At 47.8% G+C, this 23,143-nt stretch overlaps 15 non-coding genes and 1 pseudogene across 15 annotated transcripts; all 16 read left to right on the top strand.

The window, feature by feature from the left end:
- Positions 1–758: 758 nt before the first annotated feature.
- On the top strand, positions 759–949 carry LOC142734314 (U2 spliceosomal RNA). Its single transcript, XR_012880294.1, has one exon. It is a non-coding gene; the product is annotated as a U2 spliceosomal RNA (small nuclear RNA).
- Positions 950–2,237: 1,288 nt separating this feature from the next.
- LOC142734313 (U2 spliceosomal RNA) lies at positions 2,238–2,428 on the top strand. Its single transcript, XR_012880293.1, has one exon. It is a non-coding gene; the product is annotated as a U2 spliceosomal RNA (small nuclear RNA).
- A 1,292-nt stretch (positions 2,429–3,720) lies between these two features.
- Positions 3,721–3,911, top strand: LOC142734312 (U2 spliceosomal RNA). The gene has a single exon (XR_012880292.1). It is a non-coding gene; the product is annotated as a U2 spliceosomal RNA (small nuclear RNA).
- A 1,288-nt stretch (positions 3,912–5,199) lies between these two features.
- On the top strand, positions 5,200–5,390 carry LOC142734311 (U2 spliceosomal RNA). Its single transcript, XR_012880291.1, has one exon. It is a non-coding gene; the product is annotated as a U2 spliceosomal RNA (small nuclear RNA).
- A 1,277-nt stretch (positions 5,391–6,667) lies between these two features.
- On the top strand, positions 6,668–6,858 carry LOC142734310 (U2 spliceosomal RNA). The gene has a single exon (XR_012880290.1). It is a non-coding gene; the product is annotated as a U2 spliceosomal RNA (small nuclear RNA).
- A 1,296-nt stretch (positions 6,859–8,154) lies between these two features.
- LOC142734309 (U2 spliceosomal RNA) lies at positions 8,155–8,345 on the top strand. The gene has a single exon (XR_012880289.1). It is a non-coding gene; the product is annotated as a U2 spliceosomal RNA (small nuclear RNA).
- A 1,296-nt stretch (positions 8,346–9,641) lies between these two features.
- LOC142734308 (U2 spliceosomal RNA) lies at positions 9,642–9,832 on the top strand. The gene has a single exon (XR_012880288.1). It is a non-coding gene; the product is annotated as a U2 spliceosomal RNA (small nuclear RNA).
- Positions 9,833–11,107: 1,275 nt separating this feature from the next.
- LOC142734298 (U2 spliceosomal RNA) lies at positions 11,108–11,298 on the top strand. Its single transcript, XR_012880282.1, has one exon. It is a non-coding gene; the product is annotated as a U2 spliceosomal RNA (small nuclear RNA).
- A 1,280-nt stretch (positions 11,299–12,578) lies between these two features.
- On the top strand, positions 12,579–12,769 carry LOC142734286 (U2 spliceosomal RNA). The gene has a single exon (XR_012880271.1). It is a non-coding gene; the product is annotated as a U2 spliceosomal RNA (small nuclear RNA).
- Positions 12,770–14,069: 1,300 nt separating this feature from the next.
- On the top strand, positions 14,070–14,260 carry LOC142734274 (U2 spliceosomal RNA). The gene has a single exon (XR_012880260.1). It is a non-coding gene; the product is annotated as a U2 spliceosomal RNA (small nuclear RNA).
- Positions 14,261–15,560: 1,300 nt separating this feature from the next.
- On the top strand, positions 15,561–15,751 carry LOC142734352 (U2 spliceosomal RNA). The gene has a single exon (XR_012880328.1). It is a non-coding gene; the product is annotated as a U2 spliceosomal RNA (small nuclear RNA).
- A 1,304-nt stretch (positions 15,752–17,055) lies between these two features.
- Positions 17,056–17,246, top strand: LOC142734296 (U2 spliceosomal RNA). Its single transcript, XR_012880280.1, has one exon. It is a non-coding gene; the product is annotated as a U2 spliceosomal RNA (small nuclear RNA).
- A 1,300-nt stretch (positions 17,247–18,546) lies between these two features.
- LOC142734340 (U2 spliceosomal RNA) lies at positions 18,547–18,737 on the top strand. Its single transcript, XR_012880317.1, has one exon. It is a non-coding gene; the product is annotated as a U2 spliceosomal RNA (small nuclear RNA).
- Positions 18,738–20,037: 1,300 nt separating this feature from the next.
- LOC142734327 (U2 spliceosomal RNA) lies at positions 20,038–20,228 on the top strand. Its single transcript, XR_012880306.1, has one exon. It is a non-coding gene; the product is annotated as a U2 spliceosomal RNA (small nuclear RNA).
- Positions 20,229–21,524: 1,296 nt separating this feature from the next.
- Positions 21,525–21,715, top strand: LOC142734315 (U2 spliceosomal RNA). Its single transcript, XR_012880295.1, has one exon. It is a non-coding gene; the product is annotated as a U2 spliceosomal RNA (small nuclear RNA).
- Positions 21,716–22,987: 1,272 nt separating this feature from the next.
- LOC142734304 (U2 spliceosomal RNA) lies at positions 22,988–23,143 on the top strand (annotated as a pseudogene; the record flags this gene model as incomplete).

Below are 23,143 nucleotides of genomic sequence, written 5' to 3'. Positions count from 1 at the left end.
TGCTTGCCTACAAAGAGAGCAGCAATTTGGATTTGTTACTATGTTACCTAGAAGAATAACAAACTGTGCAAGGATGGAGGTTGTAGGAGCAAGGAGAAGTTGTCTGTAAAGTTGGTGGATGCCTATTTTCCATTTTGCAGTCCCTTGTCTCCCTCTTGTGGCCTCCTGGAGGCAACTAGCTGTGCAAAAAAAAGACAGCCTGGCGGCCGGCTGTTGCAGTGTTGCCCTCTCAGGCAACACTGAGTGACTGACTGAGCCTCACCGTCTTATATAAAGTTCAGACGGAACTTTGCACGTGTCATAGTGGAGCCCTCAGGATTCCAGAGCCAGCTTTCTGACATCATAATGGGGCCTCAGAGATAAAAGCCTGGGCCCAGGCAGTGTTGGTCAGTGCTGCTCAGCAGGCAGCACTGGACTGGACTGGATTACAGCTGATACAAGGTGTGAAGGAACAAGGGGTGGCTGTGGGCATGCACTTGCTGCCGCTGCCAGTGTTTATCTGCATGGCAGCAGGGCATTTGGGCGTTGCCAGGAAGGCGTTTTTATGTAGATTCCTCCTCTTTCAGCACTGCATTGTGGTGCAAGCAAAAGAAGCAAATCCTGTCTGGCTTCCTCTCCGGCCTTTATTCACCTCCCGTGTAGCTGTGAGTGTGTGAGCCTGCAGGGCCCCATGGAATTGCCTAGAAGTAGGCTGAATCGCTGCAAGGGCTGAACAGCAGTATCGGGCAGGCTCGGGCAACGTGCGGCCCGTTCGGGTTATCGCTTCTCGGCCTTTTGGCTAAGATCAAGTGTAGTATCTGTTCTTATCAGTTTAATATCTGATACGTCCCCTATCTGGGGACCATATATTAAATGGATTTTTAGAACAGGGAGATGGAAATAGAGCTTGCTCTGTCCACTCCACGCATTGACCTGGTATTGCAGTATTTCCAGGACCGGTGCACCCTTTCCTTATGTGTTGACTAAAAGCAGATTCCAAAAGTGTTTTTTGTCTTTGCTATTGTTTCTGTCTTTCTGAAGGGATCTCCCCTTTTAATCCCATTATTTCAACACCTGTTGGACAATGCATGAGTGATAATGAGCTCATTGATTAAATGCAATTAATGAATAGATTGCCACCTCTTGTTGTGTGTCGTCTGTGTTTCTGTGTTTCCGGCATTTCACATTGGAACACCTCATTCACCTTCCTTGTCTTCTCTCCGCCCTCCCTTTTAGGTAAGTTAAAGAGCTGCACCTGAGCCAGCCACTGATTGATTGATTGATTGATTGATTGATTGATTGATTGATTGATTGATTGATGCAGCACAACAGTCAAATAGTGGAGTGGAGTAGGGGAACAGCAAACAGCCAATAAAGCAGCCCGCCCGCTCGCCTGCCCGCCACAATGGACCTACCTGTGTACACTAGATGGATGTGATGGAATGTACTGTCGTCCCTACATTTCAAGAAGAAGTAAGAATTGCAGTTGCAACAAAGCCTTGCTTGCCTACAAAGAGAGCAGCAATTTGGATTTGTTACTATGTTACCTAGAAGAATAACAAACTGTGCAAGGATGGAGGTTGTAGGAGCAAGGAGAAGTTGTCTGTAAAGTTGGTGGATGCCTATTTTCCATTTTGCAGTCCCTTGTCTCCCTCTTGTGGCCTCCTGGAGGCAACTAGCTGTGCAAAAAAAAGACAGCCTGGCGGCCGGCTGTTGCAGTGTTGCCCTCTCAGGCAACACTGAGTGACTGACTGAGCCTCACCGTCTTATATAAAGTTCAGACGGAACTTTGCACGTGTCATAGTGGAGCCCTCAGGATTCCAGAGCCAGCTTTCTGACATCATAATGGGGCCTCAGAGATAAAAGCCTGGGCCCAGGCAGTGTTGGTCAGTGCTGCTCAGCAGGCAGCACTGGACTGGACTGGATTACAGCTGATACAAGGTGTGAAGGAACAAGGGGTGGCTGTGGGCATGCACTTGCTGCCGCTGCCAGTGTTTATCTGCATGGCAGCAGGGCATTTGGGCGTTGCCAGGAAGGCGTTTTTATGTAGATTCCTCCTCTTTCAGCACTGCATTGTGGTGCAAGCAAAAGAAGCAAATCCTGTCTGGCTTCCTCTCCGGCCTTTATTCACCTCCCGTGTAGCTGTGAGTGTGTGAGCCTGCAGGGCCCCATGGAATTGCCTAGAAGTAGGCTGAATCGCTGCAAGGGCTGAACAGCAGTATCGGGCAGGCTCGGGCAACGCGCGGCCCGTTCGGGTTATCGCTTCTCGGCCTTTTGGCTAAGATCAAGTGTAGTATCTGTTCTTATCAGTTTAATATCTGATACGTCCCCTATCTGGGGACCATATATTAAATGGATTTTTAGAACAGGGAGATGGAAATAGAGCTTGCTCTGTCCACTCCACGCATTGACCTGGTATTGCAGTATTTCCAGGACCGGTGCACCCTTTCCTTATGTGTTGACTAAAAGCAGATTCCAAAAGTGTTTTTTGTCTTTGCTATTGTTTCTGTCTTTCTGAAGGGATCTCCCCTTTTAATCCCATTATTTCAACACCTGTTGGACAATGCATGAGTGATAATGAGCTCATTGATTAAATGCAATTAATGAATAGATTGCCACCTCTTGTTGTGTGTCGTCTGTGTTTCTGTGTTTCCGGCATTTCACATTGGAACACCTCATTCACCTTCCTTGTCTTCTCTCCGCCCTCCCTTTTAGGTAAGTTAAAGAGCTGCACCTGAGCCAGCCACTGATTGATTGATTGATTGATTGATTGATTGATTGATTGATTGATTGATTGATTGATGCAGCACAACAGTCAAATAGTGGAGTGGAGTAGGGGAACAGCAAACAGCCAATAAAGCAGCCCGCCCGCTCGCCTGCCCGCCACAATGGACCTACCTGTGTACACTAGATGGATGTGATGGAATGTACTGTCGTCCCTACATTTCAAGAAGAAGTAAGAATTGCAGTTGCAACAAAGCCTTGCTTGCCTACAAAGAGAGCAGCAATTTGGATTTGTTACTATGTTACCTAGAAGAATAACAAACTGTGCAAGGATGGAGGTTGTAGGAGCAAGGAGAAGTTGTCTGTAAAGTTGGTGGATGCCTATTTTCCATTTTGCAGTCCCTTGTCTCCCTCTTGTGGCCTCCTGGAGGCAACTAGCTGTGCAAAAAAAAGACAGCCTGGCGGCCGGCTGTTGCAGTGTTGCCCTCTCAGGCAACACTGAGTGACTGACTGAGCCTCACCGTCTTATATAAAGTTCAGACGGAACTTTGCACGTGTCATAGTGGAGCCCTCAGGATTCCAGAGCCAGCTTTCTGACATCATAATGGGGCCTCAGAGATAAAAGCCTGGGCCCAGGCAGTGTTGGTCAGTGCTGCTCAGCAGGCAGCACTGGACTGGACTGGATTACAGCTGATACAAGGTGTGAAGGAACAAGGGGTGGCTGTGGGCATGCACTTGCTGCCGCTGCCAGTGTTTATCTGCATGGCAGCAGGGCATTTGGGCGTTGCCAGGAAGGCGTTTTTATGTAGATTCCTCCTCTTTCAGCACTGCATTGTGGTGCAAGCAAAAGAAGCAAATCCTGTCTGGCTTCCTCTCCGGCCTTTATTCACCTCCCGTGTAGCTGTGAGTGTGTGAGCCTGCAGGGCCCCATGGAATTGCCTAGAAGTAGGCTGAATCGCTGCAAGGGCTGAACAGCAGTATCGGGCAGGCTCGGGCAACGCGCGGCCCGTTCGGGTTATCGCTTCTCGGCCTTTTGGCTAAGATCAAGTGTAGTATCTGTTCTTATCAGTTTAATATCTGATACGTCCCCTATCTGGGGACCATATATTAAATGGATTTTTAGAACAGGGAGATGGAAATAGAGCTTGCTCTGTCCACTCCACGCATTGACCTGGTATTGCAGTATTTCCAGGACCGGTGCACCCTTTCCTTATGTGTTGACTAAAAGCAGATTCCAAAAGTGTTTTTTGTCTTTGCTATTGTTTCTGTCTTTCTGAAGGGATCTCCCCTTTTAATCCCATTATTTCAACACCTGTTGGACAATGCATGAGTGATAATGAGCTCATTGATTAAATGCAATTAATGAATAGATTGCCACCTCTTGTTGTGTGTCGTCTGTGTTTCTGTGTTTCCGGCATTTCACATTGGAACACCTCATTCACCTTCCTTGTCTTCTCTCCGCCCTCCCTTTTAGGTAAGTTAAAGAGCTGCACCTGAGCCAGCCACTGATTGATTGATTGATTGATTGATTGATTGATTGATTGATTGATTGATTGATGCAGCACAACAGTCAAATAGTGGAGTGGAGTAGGGGAACAGCAAACAGCCAATAAAGCAGCCCGCCCGCTCGCCTGCCCGCCACAATGGACCTACCTGTGTACACTAGATGGATGTGATGGAATGTACTGTCGTCCCTACATTTCAAGAAGAAGTAAGAATTGCAGTTGCAACAAAGCCTTGCTTGCCTACAAAGAGAGCAGCAATTTGGATTTGTTACTATGTTACCTAGAAGAATAACAAACTGTGCAAGGATGGAGGTTGTAGGAGCAAGGAGAAGTTGTCTGTAAAGTTGGTGGATGCCTATTTTCCATTTTGCAGTCCCTTGTCTCCCTCTTGTGGCCTCCTGGAGGCAACTAGCTGTGCAAAAAAAAGACAGCCTGGCGGCCGGCTGTTGCAGTGTTGCCCTCTCAGGCAACACTGAGTGACTGACTGAGCCTCACCGTCTTATATAAAGTTCAGACGGAACTTTGCACGTGTCATAGTGGAGCCCTCAGGATTCCAGAGCCAGCTTTCTGACATCATAATGGGGCCTCAGAGATAAAAGCCTGGGCCCAGGCAGTGTTGGTCAGTGCTGCTCAGCAGGCAGCACTGGACTGGACTGGATTACAGCTGATACAAGGTGTGAAGGAACAAGGGGTGGCTGTGGGCATGCACTTGCTGCCGCTGCCAGTGTTTATCTGCATGGCAGCAGGGCATTTGGGCGTTGCCAGGAAGGCGTTTTTATGTAGATTCCTCCTCTTTCAGCACTGCATTGTGGTGCAAGCAAAAGAAGCAAATCCTGTCTGGCTTCCTCTCCGGCCTTTATTCACCTCCCGTGTAGCTGTGAGTGTGTGAGCCTGCAGGGCCCCATGGAATTGCCTAGAAGTAGGCTGAATCGCTGCAAGGGCTGAACAGCAGTATCGGGCAGGCTCGGGCAACGCGCGGCCCGTTCGGGTTATCGCTTCTCGGCCTTTTGGCTAAGATCAAGTGTAGTATCTGTTCTTATCAGTTTAATATCTGATACGTCCCCTATCTGGGGACCATATATTAAATGGATTTTTAGAACAGGGAGATGGAAATAGAGCTTGCTCTGTCCACTCCACGCATTGACCTGGTATTGCAGTATTTCCAGGACCGGTGCACCCTTTCCTTATGTGTTGACTAAAAGCAGATTCCAAAAGTGTTTTTTGTCTTTGCTATTGTTTCTGTCTTTCTGAAGGGATCTCCCCTTTTAATCCCATTATTTCAACACCTGTTGGACAATGCATGAGTGATAATGAGCTCATTGATTAAATGCAATTAATGAATAGATTGCCACCTCTTGTTGTGTGTCGTCTGTGTTTCTGTGTTTCCGGCATTTCACATTGGAACACCTCATTCACCTTCCTTGTCTTCTCTCCGCCCTCCCTTTTAGGTAAGTTAAAGAGCTGCACCTGAGCCAGCCACTTGATTGATTGATTGATTGATTGATTGATTGATTGATTGATGCAGCACAACAGTCAAATAGTGGAGTGGAGTAGGGGAACAGCAAACAGCCAATAATGCAGCCCGCCCGCTCGCCTGCCCGCCACAATGGACCTACCTGTGTACACTAGATGGATGTGATGGAATGTACTGTCGTCCCTACATTTCAAGAAGAAGTAAGAATTGCAGTTGCAACAAAGCCTTGCTTGCCTACAAAGAGAGCAGCAATTTGGATTTGTTACTATGTTACCTAGAAGAATAACAAACTGTGCAAGGATGGAGGTTGTAGGAGCAAGGAGAAGTTGTCTGTAAAGTTGGTGGATGCCTATTTTCCATTTTGCAGTCCCTTGTCTCCCTCTTGTGGCCTCCTGGAGGCAACTAGCTGTGCAAAAAAAAGACAGCCTGGCGGCCGGCTGTTGCAGTGTTGCCCTCTCAGGCAACACTGAGTGACTGACTGAGCCTCACCGTCTTATATAAAGTTCAGACGGAACTTTGCACGTGTCATAGTGGAGCCCTCAGGATTCCAGAGCCAGCTTTCTGACATCATAATGGGGCCTCAGAGATAAAAGCCTGGGCCCAGGCAGTGTTGGTCAGTGCTGCTCAGCAGGCAGCACTGGACTGGACTGGATTACAGCTGATACAAGGTGTGAAGGAACAAGGGGTGGCTGTGGGCATGCACTTGCTGCCGCTGCCAGTGTTTATCTGCATGGCAGCAGGGCATTTGGGCGTTGCCAGGAAGGCGTTTTTATGTAGATTCCTCCTCTTTCAGCACTGCATTGTGGTGCAAGCAAAAGAAGCAAATCCTGTCTGGCTTCCTCTCCGGCCTTTATTCACCTCCCGTGTAGCTGTGAGTGTGTGAGCCTGCAGGGCCCCATGGAATTGCCTAGAAGTAGGCTGAATCGCTGCAAGGGCTGAACAGCAGTATCGGGCAGGCTCGGGCAACGCGCGGCCCGTTCGGGTTATCGCTTCTCGGCCTTTTGGCTAAGATCAAGTGTAGTATCTGTTCTTATCAGTTTAATATCTGATACGTCCCCTATCTGGGGACCATATATTAAATGGATTTTTAGAACAGGGAGATGGAAATAGAGCTTGCTCTGTCCACTCCACGCATTGACCTGGTATTGCAGTATTTCCAGGACCGGTGCACCCTTTCCTTATGTGTTGACTAAAAGCAGATTCCAAAAGTGTTTTTTGTCTTTGCTATTGTTTCTGTCTTTCTGAAGGGATCTCCCCTTTTAATCCCATTATTTCAACACCTGTTGGACAATGCATGAGTGATAATGAGCTCATTGATTAAATGCAATTAATGAATAGATTGACACCTCTTGTTGTGTGTCGTCTGTGTTTCTGTGTTTCCGGCATTTCACATTGGAACACCTCATTCACCTTCCTTGTCTTCTCTCCGCCCTCCCTTTTAGGTAAGTTAAAGAGCTGCACCTGAGCCAGCCACTGATTGATTGATTGATTGATTGATTGATTGATTGATTGATTGATTGATTGATTGATTGATGCAGCACAACAGTCAAATAGTGGAGTGGAGTAGGGGAACAGCAAACAGCCAATAAAGCAGCCCGCCCGCTCGCCTGCCCGCCACAATGGACCTACCTGTGTACACTAGATGGATGTGATGGAATGTACTGTCGTCCCTACATTTCAAGAAGAAGTAAGAATTGCAGTTGCAACAAAGCCTTGCTTGCCTACAAAGAGAGCAGCAATTTGGATTTGTTACTATGTTACCTAGAAGAATAACAAACTGTGCAAGGATGGAGGTTGTAGGAGCAAGGAGAAGTTGTCTGTAAAGTGTGTGGATGCCTATTTTCCATTTTGCAGTCCCTTGTCTCCCTCTTGTGGCCTCCTGGAGGCAACTAGCTGTGCAAAAAAAAGACAGCCTGGCGGCCGGCTGTTGCAGTGTTGCCCTCTCAGGCAACACTGAGTGACTGACTGAGCCTCACCGTCTTATATAAAGTTCAGACGGAACTTTGCACGTGTCATAGTGGAGCCCTCAGGATTCCAGAGCCAGCTTTCTGACATCATAATGGGGCCTCAGAGATAAAAGCCTGGGCCCAGGCAGTGTTGGTCAGTGCTGCTCAGCAGGCAGCACTGGACTGGACTGGATTACAGCTGATACAAGGTGTGAAGGAACAAGGGGTGGCTGTGGGCATGCACTTGCTGCCTCTGCCAGTGTTTATCTGCATGGCAGCAGGGCATTTGGGCGTTGCCAGGAAGGCGTTTTTATGTAGATTCCTCCTCTTTCAGCACTGCATTGTGGTGCAAGCAAAAGAAGCAAATCCTGTCTGGCTTCCTCTCCGGCCTTTATTCACCTCCCGTGTAGCTGTGAGTGTGTGAGCCTGCAGGGCCCCATGGAATTGCCTAGAAGTAGGCTGAATCGCTGCAAGGGCTGAACAGCAGTATCGGGCAGGCTCGGGCAACGCGCGGCCCGTTCGGGTTATCGCTTCTCGGCCTTTTGGCTAAGATCAAGTGTAGTATCTGTTCTTATCAGTTTAATATCTGATACGTCCCCTATCTGGGGACCATATATTAAATGGATTTTTAGAACAGGGAGATGGAAATAGAGCTTGCTCTGTCCACTCCACGCATTGACCTGGTATTGCAGTATTTCCAGGACCGGTGCACCCTTTCCTTATGTGTTGACTAAAAGCAGATTCCAAAAGTGTTTTTTGTCTTTGCTATTGTTTCTGTCTTTCTGAAGGGATCTCCCCTTTTAATCCCATTATTTCAACACCTGTTGGACAATGCATGAGTGATAATGAGCTCATTGATTAAATGCAATTAATGAATAGATTGCCACCTCTTGTTGTGTGTCGTCTGTGTTTCTGTGTTTCCGGCATTTCACATTGGAACACCTCATTCACCTTCCTTGTCTTCTCTCCGCCCTCCCTTTTAGGTAAGTTAAAGAGCTGCACCTGAGCCAGCCACTGATTGATTGATTGATTGATTGATTGATTGATTGATTGATTGATTGATTGATTGATTGATGCAGCACAACAGTCAAATAGTGGAGTGGAGTAGGGGAACAGCAAACAGCCAATAAAGCAGCCCGCCCGCTCGCCTGCCCGCCACAATGGACCTACCTGTGTACACTAGATGGATGTGATGGAATGTACTGTCGTCCCTACATTTCAAGAAGAAGTAAGAATTGCAGTTGCAACAAAGCCTTGCTTGCCTACAAAGAGAGCAGCAATTTGGATTTGTTACTATGTTACCTAGAAGAATAACAAACTGTGCAAGGATGGAGGTTGTAGGAGCAAGGAGAAGTTGTCTGTAAAGTGTGTGGATGCCTATTTTCCATTTTGCAGTCCCTTGTCTCCCTCTTGTGGCCTCCTGGAGGCAACTAGCTGTGCAAAAAAAAGACAGCCTGGCGGCCGGCTGTTGCAGTGTTGCCCTCTCAGGCAACACTGAGTGACTGACTGAGCCTCACCGTCTTATATAAAGTTCAGACGGAACTTTGCACGTGTCATAGTGGAGCCCTCAGGATTCCAGAGCCAGCTTTCTGACATCATAATGGGGCCTCAGAGATAAAAGCCTGGGCCCAGGCAGTGTTGGTCAGTGCTGCTCAGCAGGCAGCACTGGACTGGACTGGATTACAGCTGATACAAGGTGTGAAGGAACAAGGGGTGGCTGTGGGCATGCACTTGCTGCCGCTGCCAGTGTTTATCTGCATGGCAGCAGGGCATTTGGGCGTTGCCAGGAAGGCGTTTTTATGTAGATTCCTCCTCTTTCAGCACTGCATTGTGGTGCAAGCAAAAGAAGCAAATCCTGTCTGGCTTCCTCTCCGGCCTTTATTCACCTCCCGTGTAGCTGTGAGTGTGTGAGCCTGCAGGGCCCCATGGAATTGCCTAGAAGTAGGCTGAATCGCTGCAAGGGCTGAACAGCAGTATCGGGCAGGCTCGGGCAACGCGCGGCCCGTTCGGGTTATCGCTTCTCGGCCTTTTGGCTAAGATCAAGTGTAGTATCTGTTCTTATCAGTTTAATATCTGATACGTCCCCTATCTGGGGACCATATATTAAATGGATTTTTAGAACAGGGAGATGGAAATAGAGCTTGCTCTGTCCACTCCACGCATTGACCTGGTATTGCAGTATTTCCAGGACCGGTGCACCCTTTCCTTATGTGTTGACTAAAAGCAGATTCCAAAAGTGTTTTTTGTCTTTGCTATTGTTTCTGTCTTTCTGAAGGGATCTCCCCTTTTAATCCCATTATTTCAACACCTGTTGGACAATGCATGAGTGATAATGAGCTCATTGATTAAATGCAATTAATGAATAGATTGCCACCTCTTGTTGTGTGTCGTCTGTGTTTCTGTGTTTCCGGCATTTCACATTGGAACACCTCATTCACCTTCCTTGTCTTCTCTCCGCCCTCCCTTTTAGGTAAGTTAAAGAGCTGCACCTGAGCCAGCCACTGATTGATTGATTGATTGATTGATTGATTGATTGATTGATTGATGCAGCACAACAGTCAAATAGTGGAGTGGAGTAGGGGAACAGCAAACAGCCAATAAAGCAGCCCGCCCGCTCGCCTGCCCGCCACAATGGACCTACCTGTGTACACTAGATGGATGTGATGGAATGTACTGTCGTCCCTACATTTCAAGAAGAAGTAAGAATTGCAGTTGCAACAAAGCCTTGCTTGCCTACAAAGAGAGCAGCAATTTGGATTTGTTACTATGTTACCTAGAAGAATAACAAACTGTGCAAGGATGGAGGTTGTAGGAGCAAGGAGAAGTTGTCTGTAAAGTTGGTGGATGCCTATTTTCCATTTTGCAGTCCCTTGTCTCCCTCTTGTGGCCTCCTGGAGGCAACTAGCTGTGCAAAAAAAAGACAGCCTGGCGGCCGGCTGTTGCAGTGTTGCCCTCTCAGGCAACACTGAGTGACTGACTGAGCCTCACCGTCTTATATAAAGTTCAGACGGAACTTTGCACGTGTCATAGTGGAGCCCTCAGGATTCCAGAGCCAGCTTTCTGACATCATAATGGGGCCTCAGAGATAAAAGCCTGGGCCCAGGCAGTGTTGGTCAGTGCTGCTCAGCAGGCAGCACTGGACTGGATTACAGCTGATACAAGGTGTGAAGGAACAAGGGGTGGCTGTGGGCATGCACTTGCTGCCGCTGCCAGTGTTTATCTGCATGGCAGCAGGGCATTTGGGCGTTGCCAGGAAGGCGTTTTTATGTAGATTCCTCCTCTTTCAGCACTGCATTGTGGTGCAAGCAAAAGAAGCAAATCCTGTCTGGCTTCCTCTCCGGCCTTTATTCACCTCCCGTGTAGCTGTGAGTGTGTGAGCCTGCAGGGCCCCATGGAATTGCCTAGAAGTAGGCTGAATCGCTGCAAGGGCTGAACAGCAGTATCGGGCAGGCTCGGGCAACGCGCGGCCCGTTCGGGTTATCGCTTCTCGGCCTTTTGGCTAAGATCAAGTGTAGTATCTGTTCTTATCAGTTTAATATCTGATACGTCCCCTATCTGGGGACCATATATTAAATGGATTTTTAGAACAGGGAGATGGAAATAGAGCTTGCTCTGTCCACTCCACGCATTGACCTGGTATTGCAGTATTTCCAGGACCGGTGCACCCTTTCCTTATGTGTTGACTAAAAGCAGATTCCAAAAGTGTTTTTTGTCTTTGCTATTGTTTCTGTCTTTCTGAAGGGATCTCCCCTTTTAATCCCATTATTTCAACACCTGTTGGACAATGCATGAGTGATAATGAGCTCATTGATTAAATGCAATTAATGAATAGATTGCCACCTCTTGTTGTGTGTCGTCTGTGTTTCTGTGTTTCCGGCATTTCACATTGGAACACCTCATTCACCTTCCTTGTCTTCTCTCCGCCCTCCCTTTTAGGTAAGTTAAAGAGCTGCACCTGAGCCAGCCACTGATTGATTGATTGATTGATTGATTGATTGATTGATTGATTGATGCAGCACAACAGTCAAATAGTGGAGTGGAGTAGGGGAACAGCAAACAGCCAATAAAGCAGCCCGCCCGCTCGCCTGCCCGCCACAATGGACCTACCTGTGTACACTAGATGGATGTGATGGAATGTACTGTCGTCCCTACATTTCAAGAAGAAGTAAGAATTGCAGTTGCAACAAAGCCTTGCTTGCCTACAAAGAGAGCAGCAATTTGGATTTGTTACTATGTTACCTAGAAGAATAACAAACTGTGCAAGGATGGAGGTTGTAGGAGCAAGGAGAAGTTGTCTGTAAAGTTGGTGGATGCCTATTTTCCATTTTGCAGTCCCTTGTCTCCCTCTTGTGGCCTCCTGGAGGCAACTAGCTGTGCAAAAAAAAGACAGCCTGGCGGCCGGCTGTTGCAGTGTTGCCCTCTCAGGCAACACTGAGTGACTGACTGAGCCTCACCGTCTTATATAAAGTTCAGACGGAACTTTGCACGTGTCATAGTGGAGCCCTCAGGATTCCAGAGCCAGCTTTCTGACATCATAATGGGGCCTCAGAGATAAAAGCCTGGGCCCAGGCAGTGTTGGTCAGTGCTGCTCAGCAGGCAGCACTGGACTGGACTGGATTACAGCTGATACAAGGTGTGAAGGAACAAGGGGTGGCTGTGGGCATGCACTTGCTGCCGCTGCCAGTGTTTATCTGCATGGCAGCAGGGCATTTGGGCGTTGCCAGGAAGGCGTTTTTATGTAGATTCCTCCTCTTTCAGCACTGCATTGTGGTGCAAGCAAAAGAAGCAAATCCTGTCTGGCTTCCTCTCCGGCCTTTATTCACCTCCCGTGTAGCTGTGAGTGTGTGAGCCTGCAGGGCCCCATGGAATTGCCTAGAAGTAGGCTGAATCGCTGCAAGGGCTGAACAGCAGTATCGGGCAGGCTCGGGCAACGCGCGGCCCGTTCGGGTTATCGCTTCTCGGCCTTTTGGCTAAGATCAAGTGTAGTATCTGTTCTTATCAGTTTAATATCTGATACGTCCCCTATCTGGGGACCATATATTAAATGGATTTTTAGAACAGGGAGATGGAAATAGAGCTTGCTCTGTCCACTCCACGCATTGACCTGGTATTGCAGTATTTCCAGGACCGGTGCACCCTTTCCTTATGTGTTGACTAAAAGCAGATTCCAAAAGTGTTTTTTGTCTTTGCTATTGTTTCTGTCTTTCTGAAGGGATCTCCCCTTTTAATCCCATTATTTCAACACCTGTTGGACAATGCATGAGTGATAATGAGCTCATTGATTAAATGCAATTAATGAATAGATTGCCACCTCTTGTTGTGTGTCGTCTGTGTTTCTGTGTTTCCGGCATTTCACATTGGAACACCTCATTCACCTTCCTTGTCTTCTCTCTGCCCTCCCTTTTAGGTAAGTTAAAGAGCTGCACCTGAGCCAGCCACTGATTGATTGATTGATTGATTGATTGATTGATTGATTGATTGATTGATTGATTGATTGATTGATGCAGCACAACAGTCAAATAGTGGAGTGGAGTAGGGGAACAGCAAACAGCCAATAAAGCAGCCCGCCCGCTCGCCTGCCCGCCACAATGGACCTACCTGTGTACACTAGATGGATGTGATGGAATGTACTGTCGTCCCTACATTTCAAGAAGAAGTAAGAATTGCAGTTGCAACAAAGCCTTGCTTGCCTACAAAGAGAGCAGCAATTTGGATTTGTTACTATGTTACCTAGAAGAATAACAAACTGTGCAAGGATGGAGGTTGTAGGAGCAAGGAGAAGTTGTCTGTAAAGTTGGTGGATGCCTATTTTCCATTTTGCAGTCCCTTGTCTCCCTCTTGTGGCCTCCTGGAGGCAACTAGCTGTGCAAAAAAAAGACAGCCTGGCGGCCGGCTGTTGCAGTGTTGCCCTCTCAGGCAACACTGAGTGACTGACTGAGCCTCACCGTCTTATATAAAGTTCAGACGGAACTTTGCACGTGTCATAGTGGAGCCCTCAGGATTCCAGAGCCAGCTTTCTGACATCATAATGGGGCCTCAGAGATAAAAGCCTGGGCCCAGGCAGTGTTGGTCAGTGCTGCTCAGCAGGCAGCACTGGACTGGACTGGATTACAGCTGATACAAGGTGTGAAGGAACAAGGGGTGGCTGTGGGCATGCACTTGCTGCCGCTGCCAGTGTTTATCTGCATGGCAGCAGGGCATTTGGGCGTTGCCAGGAAGGCGTTTTTATGTAGATTCCTCCTCTTTCAGCACTGCATTGTGGTGCAAGCAAAAGAAGCAAATCCTGTCTGGCTTCCTCTCCGGCCTTTATTCACCTCCCGTGTAGCTGTGAGTGTGTGAGCCTGCAGGGCCCCATGGAATTGCCTAGAAGTAGGCTGAATCGCTGCAAGGGCTGAACAGCAGTATCGGGCAGGCTCGGGCAACGCGCGGCCCGTTCGGGTTATCGCTTCTCGGCCTTTTGGCTAAGATCAAGTGTAGTATCTGTTCTTATCAGTTTAATATCTGATACGTCCCCTATCTGGGGACCATATATTAAATGGATTTTTAGAACAGGGAGATGGAAATAGAGCTTGCTCTGTCCACTCCACGCATTGACCTGGTATTGCAGTATTTCCAGGACCGGTGCACCCTTTCCTTATGTGTTGACTAAAAGCAGATTCCAAAAGTGTTTTTTGTCTTTGCTATTGTTTCTGTCTTTCTGAAGGGATCTCCCCTTTTAATCCCATTATTTCAACACCTGTTGGACAATGCATGAGTGATAATGAGCTCATTGATTAAATGCAATTAATGAATAGATTGCCACCTCTTGTTGTGTGTCGTCTGTGTTTCTGTGTTTCCGGCATTTCACATTGGAACACCTCATTCACCTTCCTTGTCTTCTCTCCGCCCTCCCTTTTAGGTAAGTTAAAGAGCTGCACCTGAGCCAGCCACTGATTGATTGATTGATTGATTGATTGATTGATTGATTGATTGATTGATTGATTGATTGATTGATGCAGCACAACAGTCAAATAGTGGAGTGGAGTAGGGGAACAGCAAACAGCCAATAAAGCAGCCCGCCCGCTCGCCTGCCCGCCACAATGGACCTACCTGTGTACACTAGATGGATGTGATGGAATGTACTGTCGTCCCTACATTTCAAGAAGAAGTAAGAATTGCAGTTGCAACAAAGCCTTGCTTGCCTACAAAGAGAGCAGCAATTTGGATTTGTTACTATGTTACCTAGAAGAATAACAAACTGTGCAAGGATGGAGGTTGTAGGAGCAAGGAGAAGTTGTCTGTAAAGTTGGTGGATGCCTATTTTCCATTTTGCAGTCCCTTGTCTCCCTCTTGTGGCCTCCTGGAGGCAACTAGCTGTGCAAAAAAAAGACAGCCTGGCGGCCGGCTGTTGCAGTGTTGCCCTCTCAGGCAACACTGAGTGACTGACTGAGCCTCACCGTCTTATATAAAGTTCAGACGGAACTTTGCACGTGTCATAGTGGAGCCCTCAGGATTCCAGAGCCAGCTTTCTGACATCATAATGGGGCCTCAGAGATAAAAGCCTGGGCCCAGGCAGTGTTGGTCAGTGCTGCTCAGCAGGCAGCACTGGACTGGACTGGATTACAGCTGATACAAGGTGTGAAGGAACAAGGGGTGGCTGTGGGCATGCACTTGCTGCCGCTGCCAGTGTTTATCTGCATGGCAGCAGGGAATTTGGGCGTTGCCAGGAAGGCGTTTTTATGTAGATTCCTCCTCTTTCAGCACTGCATTGTGGTGCAAGCAAAAGAAGCAAATCCTGTTTGGCTTCCTCTCCGGCCTTTATTCACCTCCCGTGTAGCTGTGAGTGTGTGAGCCTGCAGGGCCCCATGGAATTGCCTAGAAGTAGGCTGAATCGCTGCAAGGGCTGAACAGCAGTATCGGGCAGGCTCGGGCAACGCGCGGCCCGTTCGGGTTATCGCTTCTCGGCCTTTTGGCTAAGATCAAGTGTAGTATCTGTTCTTATCAGTTTAATATCTGATACGTCCCCTATCTGGGGACCATATATTAAATGGATTTTTAGAACAGGGAGATGGAAATAGAGCTTGCTCTGTCCACTCCACGCATTGACCTGGTATTGCAGTATTTCCAGGACCGGTGCACCCTTTCCTTATGTGTTGACTAAAAGCAGATTCCAAAAGTGTTTTTTGTCTTTGCTATTGTTTCTGTCTTTCTGAAGGGATCTCCCCTTTTAATCCCATTATTTCAACACCTGTTGGACAATGCATGAGTGATAATGAGCTCATTGATTAAATGCAATTAATGAATAGATTGCCACCTCTTGTTGTGTGTCGTCTGTGTTTCTGTGTTTCCGGCATTTCACATTGGAACACCTCATTCACCTTCCTTGTCTTCTCTCCGCCCTCCCTTTTAGGTAAGTTAAAGAGCTGCACCTGAGCCAGCCACTGATTGATTGATTGATTGATTGATTGATTGATTGATTGATTGATTGATTGATTGATTGATTGATTGATGCAGCACAACAGTCAAATAGTGGAGTGGAGTAGGGGAACAGCAAACAGCCAATAAAGCAGCCCGCCCGCTCGCCTGCCCGCCACAATGGACCTACCTGTGTACACTAGATGGATGTGATGGAATGTACTGTCGTCCCTACATTTCAAGAAGAAGTAAGAATTGCAGTTGCAACAAAGCCTTGCTTGCCTACAAAGAGAGCAGCAATTTGGATTTGTTACTATGTTACCTAGAAGAATAACAAACTGTGCAAGGATGGAGGTTGTAGGAGCAAGGAGAAGTTGTCTGTAAAGTTGGTGGATGCCTATTTTCCATTTTGCAGTCCCTTGTCTCCCTCTTGTGGCCTCCTGGAGGCAACTAGCTGTGCAAAAAAAAGACAGCCTGGCGGCCGGCTGTTGCAGTGTTGCCCTCTCAGGCAACACTGAGTGACTGACTGAGCCTCACCGTCTTATATAAAGTTCAGACGGAACTTTGCACGTGTCATAGTGGAGCCCTCAGGATTCCAGAGCCAGCTTTCTGACATCATAATGGGGCCTCAGAGATAAAAGCCTGGGCCCAGGCAGTGTTGGTCAGTGCTGCTCAGCAGGCAGCACTGGACTGGACTGGATTACAGCTGATACAAGGTGTGAAGGAACAAGGGGTGGCTGTGGGCATGCACTTGCTGCCGCTGCCAGTGTTTATCTGCATGGCAGCAGGGCATTTGGGCGTTGCCAGGAAGGCGTTTTTATGTAGATTCCTCCTCTTTCAGCACTGCATTGTGGTGCAAGCAAAAGAAGCAAATCCTGTATGGCTTCCTCTCCGGCCTTTATTCACCTCCCGTGTAGCTGTGAGTGTGTGAGCCTGCAGGGCCCCATGGAATTGCCTAGAAGTAGGCTGAATCGCTGCAAGGGCTGAACAGCAGTATCGGGCAGGCTCGGGCAACGCGCGGCCCGTTCGGGTTATCGCTTCTCGGCCTTTTGGCTAAGATCAAGTGTAGTATCTGTTCTTATCAGTTTAATATCTGATACGTCCCCTATCTGGGGACCATATATTAAATGGATTTTTAGAACAGGGAGATGGGAATAGAGCTTGCTCTGTCCACTCCACGCATTGACCTGGTATTGCAGTATTTCCAGGACCGGTGCACCCTTTCCTTATGTGTTGACTAAAAGCAGATTCCAAAAGTGTTTTTTGTCTTTGCTATTGTTTCTGTCTTTCTGAAGGGATCTCCCCTTTTAATCCCATTATTTCAACACCTGTTGGACAATGCATGAGTGATAATGAGCTCATTGATTAAATGCAATTAATGAATAGATTGCCACCTCTTGTTGTGTGTCGTCTGTGTTTCTGTGTTTCCGGCATTTCACATTGGAACACCTCATTCACCTTCCTTGTCTTCTCTCCGCCCTCCCTTTTAGGTAAGTTAAAGAGCTGCACCTGAGCCAGCCACTGATTGATTGATTGATTGATTGATTGATTGATTGATTGATTGATTGATTGATTGATTGATTGATGCAGCACAACAGTCAAATAGTGGAGTGGAGTAGGGGAACAGCAAACAGCCAATAAAGCAGCCCGCCCGCTCGCCTGCCCGCCACAATGGACCTACCTGTGTACACTAGATGGATGTGATGGAATGTACTGTCGTCCCTACATTTCAAGAAGAAGTAAGAATTGCAGTTGCAACAAAGCCTTGCTTGCCTACAAAGAGAGCAGCAATTTGGATTTGTTACTATGTTACCTAGAAGAATAACAAACTGTGCAAGGATGGAGGTTGTAGGAGCAAGGAGAAGTTGTCTGTAAAGTTGGTGGATGCCTATTTTCCATTTTGCAGTCCCTTGTCTCCCTCTTGTGGCCTCCTGGAGGCAACTAGCTGTGCAAAAAAAAGACAGCCTGGCGGCCGGCTGTTGCAGTGTTGCCCTCTCAGGCAACACTGAGTGACTGACTGAGCCTCACCGTCTTATATAAAGTTCAGACGGAACTTTGCACGTGTCATAGTGGAGCCCTCAGGATTCCAGAGCCAGCTTTCTGACATCATAATGGGGCCTCAGAGATAAAAGCCTGGGCCCAGGCAGTGTTGGTCAGTGCTGCTCAGCAGGCAGCACTGGACTGGACTGGATTACAGCTGATACAAGGTGTGAAGGAACAAGGGGTGGCTGTGGGCATGCACTTGCTGCCGCTGCCAGTGTTTATCTGCATGGCAGCAGGGCATTTGGGCGTTGCCAGGAAGGCGTTTTTATGTAGATTCCTCCTCTTTCAGCACTGCATTGTGGTGCAAGCAAAAGAAGCAAATCCTGTCTGGCTTCCTCTCCGGCCTTTATTCACCTCCCGTGTAGCTGTGAGTGTGTGAGCCTGCAGGGCCCCATGGAATTGCCTAGAAGTAGGCTGAATCGCTGCAAGGGCTGAACAGCAGTATCGGGCAGGCTCGGGCAACGCGCGGCCCGTTCGGGTTATCGCTTCTCGGCCTTTTGGCTAAGATCAAGTGTAGTATCTGTTCTTATCAGTTTAATATCTGATACGTCCCCTATCTGGGGACCATATATTAAATGGATTTTTAGAACAGGGAGATGGAAATAGAGCTTGCTCTGTCCACTCCACGCATTGACCTGGTATTGCAGTATTTCCAGGACCGGTGCACCCTTTCCTTATGTGTTGACTAAAAGCAGATTCCAAAAGTGTTTTTTGTCTTTGCTATTGTTTCTGTCTTTCTGAAGGGATCTCCCCTTTTAATCCCATTATTTCAACACCTGTTGGACAATGCATGAGTGATAATGAGCTCATTGATTAAATGCAATTAATGAATAGATTGCCACCTCTTGTTGTGTGTCGTCTGTGTTTCTGTGTTTCCGGCATTTCACATTGGAACACCTCATTCACCTTCCTTGTCTTCTCTCCGCCCTCCCTTTTAGGTAAGTTAAAGAGCTGCACCTGAGCCAGCCACTGATTGATTGATTGATTGATTGATTGATTGATTGATTGATTGATTGATTGATTGATTGATTGATGCAGCACAACAGTCAAATAGTGGAGTGGAGTAGGGGAACAGCAAACAGCCAATAAAGCAGCCCGCCCGCTCGCCTGCCCGCCACAATGGACCTACCTGTGTACACTAGATGGATGTGATGGAATGTACTGTCGTCCCTACATTTCAAGAAGAAGTAAGAATTGCAGTTGCAACAAAGCCTTGCTTGCCTACAAAGAGAGCAGCAATTTGGATTTGTTACTATGTTACCTAGAAGAATAACAAACTGTGCAAGGATGGAGGTTGTAGGAGCAAGGAGAAGTTGTCTGTAAAGTTGGTGGATGCCTATTTTCCATTTTGCAGTCCCTTGTCTCCCTCTTGTGGCCTCCTGGAGGCAACTAGCTGTGCAAAAAAAAGACAGCCTGGCGGCCGGCTGTTGCAGTGTTGCCCTCTCAGGCAACACTGAGTGACTGACTGAGCCTCACCGTCTTATATAAAGTTCAGACGGAACTTTGCACGTGTCATAGTGGAGCCCTCAGGATTCCAGAGCCAGCTTTCTGACATCATAATGGGGCCTCAGAGATAAAAGCCTGGGCCCAGGCAGTGTTGGTCAGTGCTGCTCAGCAGGCAGCACTGGACTGGACTGGATTACAGCTGATACAAGGTGTGAAGGAACAAGGGGTGGCTGTGGGCATGCACTTGCTGCCGCTGCCAGTGTTTATCTGCATGGCAGCAGGGCATTTGGGCGTTGCCAGGAAGGCGTTTTTATGTAGATTCCTCCTCTTTCAGCACTGCATTGTGGTGCAAGCAAAAGAAGCAAATCCTGTCTGGCTTCCTCTCCGGCCTTTATTCACCTCCCGTGTAGCTGTGAGTGTGTGAGCCTGCAGGGCCCCATGGAATTGCCTAGAAGTAGGCTGAATCGCTGCAAGGGCTGAACAGCAGTATCGGGCAGGCTCGGGCAACGCGCGGCCCGTTCGGGTTATCGCTTCTCGGCCTTTTGGCTAAGATCAAGTGTAGTATCTGTTCTTATCAGTTTAATATCTGATACGTCCCCTATCTGGGGACCATATATTAAATGGATTTTTAGAACAGGGAGATGGAAATAGAGCTTGCTCTGTCCACTCCACGCATTGACCTGGTATTGCAGTATTTCCAGGACCGGTGCACCCTTTCCTTATGTGTTGACTAAAAGCAGATTCCAAAAGTGTTTTTTGTCTTTGCTATTGTTTCTGTCTTTCTGAAGGGATCTCCCCTTTTAATCCCATTATTTCAACACCTGTTGGACAATGCATGAGTGATAATGAGCTCATTGATTAAATGCAATTAATGAATAGATTGCCACCTCTTGTTGTGTGTCGTCTGTGTTTCTGTGTTTCCGGCATTTCACATTGGAACACCTCATTCACCTTCCTTGTCTTCTCTCCGCCCTCCCTTTTAGGTAAGTTAAAGAGCTGCACCTGAGCCAGCCACTGATTGATTGATTGATTGATTGATTGATTGATTGATTGATTGATTGATTGATTGATTGATGCAGCACAACAGTCAAATAGTGGAGTGGAGTAGGGGAACAGCAAACAGCCAATAAAGCAGCCCGCCCGCTCGCCTGCCCGCCACAATGGACCTACCTGTGTACACTAGATGGATGTGATGGAATGTACTGTCGTCCCTACATTTCAAGAAGAAGTAAGAATTGCAGTTGCAACAAAGCCTTGCTTGCCTACAAAGAGAGCAGCAATTTGGATTTGTTACTATGTTACCTAGAAGAATAACAAACTGTGCAAGGATGGAGGTTGTAGGAGCAAGGAGAAGTTGTCTGTAAAGTTGGTGGATGCCTATTTTCCATTTTGCAGTCCCTTGTCTCCCTCTTGTGGCCTCCTGGAGGCAACTAGCTGTGCAAAAAAAAGACAGCCTGGCGGCCGGCTGTTGCAGTGTTGCCCTCTCAGGCAACACTGAGTGACTGACTGAGCCTCACCGTCTTATATAAAGTTCAGACGGAACTTTGCACGTGTCATAGTGGAGCCCTCAGGATTCCAGAGCCAGCTTTCTGACATCATAATGGGGCCTCAGAGATAAAAGCCTGGGCCCAGGCAGTGTTGGTCAGTGCTGCTCAGCAGGCAGCACTGGACTGGACTGGATTACAGCTGATACAAGGTGTGAAGGAACAAGGGGTGGCTGTGGGCATGCACTTGCTGCCGCTGCCAGTGTTTATCTGCATGGCAGCAGGGCATTTGGGCGTTGCCAGGAAGGCGTTTTTATGTAGATTCCTCCTCTTTCAGCACTGCATTGTGGTGCAAGCAAAAGAAGCAAATCCTGTCTGGCTTCCTCTCCGGCCTTTATTCACCTCCCGTGTAGCTGTGAGTGTGTGAGCCTGCAGGGCCCCATGGAATTGCCTAGAAGTAGGCTGAATCGCTGCAAGGGCTGAACAGCAGTATCGGGCAGGCTCGGGCAACGCGCGGCCCGTTCGGGTTATCGCTTCTCGGCCTTTTGGCTAAGATCAAGTGTAGTATCTGTTCTTATCAGTTTAATATCTGATACGTCCCCTATCTGGGGACCATATATTAAATGGATTTTTAGAACAGGGAGATGGAAATAGAGCTTGCTCTGTCCACTCCACGCATTGACCTGGTATTGCAGTATTTCCAGGACCGGTGCACCCTTTCCTTATGTGTTGACTAAAAGCAGATTCCAAAAGTGTTTTTTGTCTTTGCTATTGTTTCTGTCTTTCTGAAGGGATCTCCCCTTTTAATCCCATTATTTCAACACCTGTTGGACAATGCATGAGTGATAATGAGCTCATTGATTAAATGCAATTAATGAATAGATTGCCACCTCTTGTTGTGTGTCGTCTGTGTTTCTGTGTTTCCGGCATTTCACATTGGAACACCTCATTCACCTTCCTTGTCTTCTCTCCGCCCTCCCTTTTAGGTAAGTTAAAGAGCTGCACCTGAGCCAGCCACTGATTGATTGATTGATTGATTGATTGATTGATTGATGCAGCACAACAGTCAAATAGTGGAGTGGAGTAGGGGAACAGCAAACAGCCAATAAAGCAGCCCGCCCGCTCGCCTGCCCGCCACAATGGACCTACCTGTGTACTCTAGATGGATGTGATGGAATGTACTGTCGTCCCTACATTTCAAGAAGAAGTAAGAATTGCAGTTGCAACAAAGCCTTGCTTGCCTACAAAGAGAGCAGCAATTTGGATTTGTTACTATGTTACCTAGAAGAATAACAAACTGTGCAAGGATGGAGGTTGTAGGAGCAAGGAGAAGTTGTCTGTAAAGTTGGTGGATGCCTATTTTCCATTTTGCAGTCCCTTGTCTCCCTCTTGTGGCCTCCTGGAGGCAACTAGCTGTGCAAAAAAAAGACAGCCTGGCGGCCGGCTGTTGCAGTGTTGCCCTCTCAGGCAACACTGAGTGACTGACTGAGCCTCACCGTCTTATATAAAGTTCAGACGGAACTTTGCACGTGTCATAGTGGAGCCCTCAGGATTCCAGAGCCAGCTTTCTGACATCATAATGGGGCCTCAGAGATAAAAGCCTGGGCCCAGGCAGTGTTGGTCAGTGCTGCTCAGCAGGCAGCACTGGACTGGACTGGATTACAGCTGATACAAGGTGTGAAGGAACAAGGGGTGGCTGTGGGCATGCACTTGCTGCCGCTGCCAGTGTTTATCTGCATGGCAGCAGGGCATTTGGGCGTTGCCAGGAAGGCGTTTTTATGTAGATTCCTCCTCTTTCAGCACTGCATTGTGGTGCAAGCAAAAGAAGCAAATCCTGTCTGGCTTCCTCTCCGGCCTTTATTCACCTCCCGTGTAGCTGTGAGTGTGTGAGCCTGCAGGGCCCCATGGAATTGCCTAGAAGTAGGCTGAATCGCTGCAAGGGCTGAACAGCAGTATCGGGCAGGCTCGGGCAACGCGCGGCCCGTTCGGGTTATCGCTTCTCGGCCTTTTGGCTAAGATCAAGTGTAGTATCTGTTCTTATCAGTTTAATATCTGATACGTCCCCTATCTGGGGACCATATATTAAATGGATTTTTAGAACAGGGAGATGGAAATAGAGCTTGCTCTGTCCACTCCACGCATTGACCT

The sequence above is a fragment of the Rhinoderma darwinii genome, unplaced genomic scaffold (genome assembly GCF_050947455.1).
Source record: "Rhinoderma darwinii isolate aRhiDar2 unplaced genomic scaffold, aRhiDar2.hap1 Scaffold_973, whole genome shotgun sequence".
In the NCBI taxonomy this organism is placed as follows: Eukaryota; Metazoa; Chordata; class Amphibia; order Anura; family Rhinodermatidae; genus Rhinoderma; species Rhinoderma darwinii.
The sequence above is the reverse complement of the archived record's forward strand: the minus strand, read 5'-3'. Positions and strand labels throughout refer to the sequence as shown.